Source organism: Pinus tabuliformis, chromosome 1_2 (genome assembly GCF_031772625.1).
Source record: "Pinus tabuliformis cultivar Carrire ecotype Pingquan chromosome 1_2, CPIR1, whole genome shotgun sequence".
Lineage (NCBI taxonomy): Eukaryota > Viridiplantae > Streptophyta > Pinopsida > Pinales > Pinaceae > Pinus > Pinus tabuliformis.
In genome coordinates, this window is record NC_142298.1 from 582,633,838 (window position 1) to 582,636,915 (window position 3,078).

At 35.8% G+C, this 3,078-nt stretch overlaps 1 non-coding gene across 1 annotated transcript; it reads right to left on the minus strand.

Annotated features, from left to right (window-relative positions):
* Positions 1 to 2,530: 2,530 nt before the first annotated feature.
* Positions 2,531 to 2,619, minus strand: TRNAI-UAU (transfer RNA isoleucine (anticodon UAU)). Its single transcript is given in 2 exon segments — positions 2,531 to 2,566; positions 2,582 to 2,619. It is a non-coding gene; the product is annotated as a tRNA-Ile (tRNA).
* Positions 2,620 to 3,078: the final 459 nt, after the last annotated feature.

The window sequence follows — 3,078 nt, forward strand, 5'->3', positions numbered from 1 at the left end:
ATCCTTTCTCAGCATTTGCAATTTTGCTGTCTTCACTCTCTCCATGCCTTGATAGGCTGTCTTGAGGGTTTGCCATGCTTCATTTGATGTTTTAGCTGCTGCTATCCTTGGAAATATACTCTGGTATACTGCTAGATGCAACAATAAAATGGCCTTTGCATCCTTCTTCCTATTGCTCTTCAGCTGATCTCTCTCTCCCTGAGTTAGTGCATTGAACTCATTTTCATCTGCTACTTCTTCAAACCCAGATTCAACTATTTCCCATAAATCTTGAGAGGCAAATAAAGCTCTCATGGTTATTGACCAGTAATCATAGTTCTTCCCATTAAACTGTGGGAGCTGGGTGTTAAACATACCCATGCTTGTGCTAGCCATTCCTTGACTGTGTATTTTTTTTAAAACAACTAACTGTCTTCAGCAATAACAAAAGAAATGCTTTTGAAGAATACCTGAATCCTGAGCTGTCTGAGTCTTCTGTCTGCCTGAGAAGTTTTGCTGCAGCAACAACCTTCTCCCTTCAGCTTCTTTAACTTCTTTAAAGAGCCTGAGCCTTGCTCCGATACCACTGTTTGGAATTTTTTTAAATGGAGAAATACCAAAACCAAATAAAATAAAAATTCACCACAGAGACAATGCTCTGTTTCCTCTGTCCAAGATCTTTTGACAGGGAACCTCTTAAAACTAAAATGACTCAGATGACACCATTACACAGTCACAAAGCATTTCTATTAATTAAAAAAAATTGATACATATTTCATCCTCTGTGCAAAGAGGGAATCACAAAAAAAACTCTGCTTCTCTCACAGATTTTCCACTGCTGTGGATATTACATAAAACAATTTCAAAACATATCTCTGTTTTTCAATGCCAGACCAACATTACAGCACTGATGTGCATATACAAAAAATGAAAATCGCACTGCTGTGCACCAAAAAAAACAACACACACTCACCTATTTTCAATCGCAGCCACAATACATATTTCATAAAAAACATGCCGCATTTTTGACTTACATAACAATATATAAAACTTATAAAAAAATATGTGCCCATATCTATATTAAAGGCATGCCCATAACGTATTAAAGGCATGGGACGTATGCCCATCACCATAATAAAAGCTGCCACCAAATTCTACGTAAATGCATTAAAACTACAATGTTTCCTCCACGGTGGTCAACGAAACAAAACTTCACGCAAAATCTGACTTGTCGTGGGCCCGTGCACCTTCCGAAGATCGACGGCGGAGATCACGCGATCAAATCGCTGAGCCGATCCTACGTGGTTCGCACGCCAACCTCCAACGAACCAAACGAACTTTACTGTCCGGGGAAAGTGGTTTTGGGCATCGTACAAGAGACGCGTGGCGCCATGTGAATGTGTTCGGAGCCCCTCCTGCGCGTACAGTCTTTGGAGAATGGCGGTGCGGGGAGACCGGGCGGTTTTCCAAAAACCACCGCGCGCTGTAAAATTACAAATTTAACATGAGCATTATGGGCAAGTGGTAGTTTACAAAGGTTGGAGCAAAGCGAACAAGCTAATGGATATAGAGCCATGATAAATGAATATAGGCAAAGCAATCAATGTAAGCAGGGCTTTACTTACCTTTTAATGATCACAACACCAATGCAAATGGCAGTGTAGGTGACTAGCTGGTAGTATATGAGTAATGGAGGATGGGGTATTATGGATATGTAAAGGAATTGTTTTTAGTATGAATTTTTGGATTTTCCTGTAATTTGAAGTGAAATCTTGATTTGTGTTATTTAAATTGGTTTTTTGACTCTATATATAAATTCAACACTTAAAAAAATCCTAAGGATACTTTGAGTTTGATTATGCAAAGGTACTAAAAACACTCCCACAAATCTCACTTAAAACAATTTACAAAATAAATATTTAATGTTAAATTTGTTCTATTATTTTATTGCGGAAAAATTATTAAGCTGATATTTATTTTACACTGCTACTTATGTAGATAATGTATGTGGAGACCAATCCTCCAAAAATTACTAAATAATGTGCTTCCAGAAGAAGCTAAATAAAACCCTTAAATTAAAGGTATAAATTCAAAATTATTTAAATAATCCTTAAATTTAAATAATTAAATACCATACCATTGATTTACCCATAAAATTAATTAGAAATACTTGACCTAATTACTTTTGATCCCTAGGATTCCTGCAGCCATCGGGCAGGGACTCATAAAACTTCCATTCAGCAAAATGAGAGTGGAAAAATTTATAAAATTAACTACAATGTTGGCCAAACTTAAATATTATTATGTAACGTTCCATTCTGACTAAAATTCCGAAACCATATCAGATAACCGAAGACCTTTGAGATAAACTGACACCGGTCTTTTTTCCCTAAACCATAAAGAACAGAAGACCTTTGAGATAAAGTGATTACCAGCTTTTGCACTGTTGTTTTGTTCCGGGAAATTTAAGGAGCAGAAGGCCTCTGAGATAAAATCATTAACAGCAGACAATTTCGATGGCAGTGCAAAAGGAGAAAAAATACAAAGAAAGTGGTCCCGGCGGGGCTCGAACCCGCGACCTTCGGCTCGGACTTACCGAAGTCATAAGACCAACGCTCTAACCAACTGAGCTACGGGACCACATGTGCAGCGCTAACATTTCAATAATTGTGACTATTTATGTTCAATATGTTGTAAATCATTTCCTTGTCTTTTATTATTATTATTTTTTAAGGCGGTGAAATTTGTTGTTATTTGGTTGTGAATAATGAATATTAAGAATATTAATTATTATATTAAAATGTGTGTTGATATATTATTGTTATTTAAGGAAAATCATGTTAGTGAAAATGAGTTTATGGTGGTTCATAACGGGGCATATTTTCACTTCTCCGAAATATATATCGATTTTAAGCTATTTGATTACTTCTTTACATCCAACAAAAAAGAATTCTTAGCGAATTTATTTCAAGACCAAAAAATAGTTTCAATCAAGATATTGTTCGGTTTCTTATATTGTCACCATTGAAGTTATAATAGTGAGTCAATATACCTTCAAGTAGTTAAAATGAATCATTTAGTAAATTATGTAATCAAACA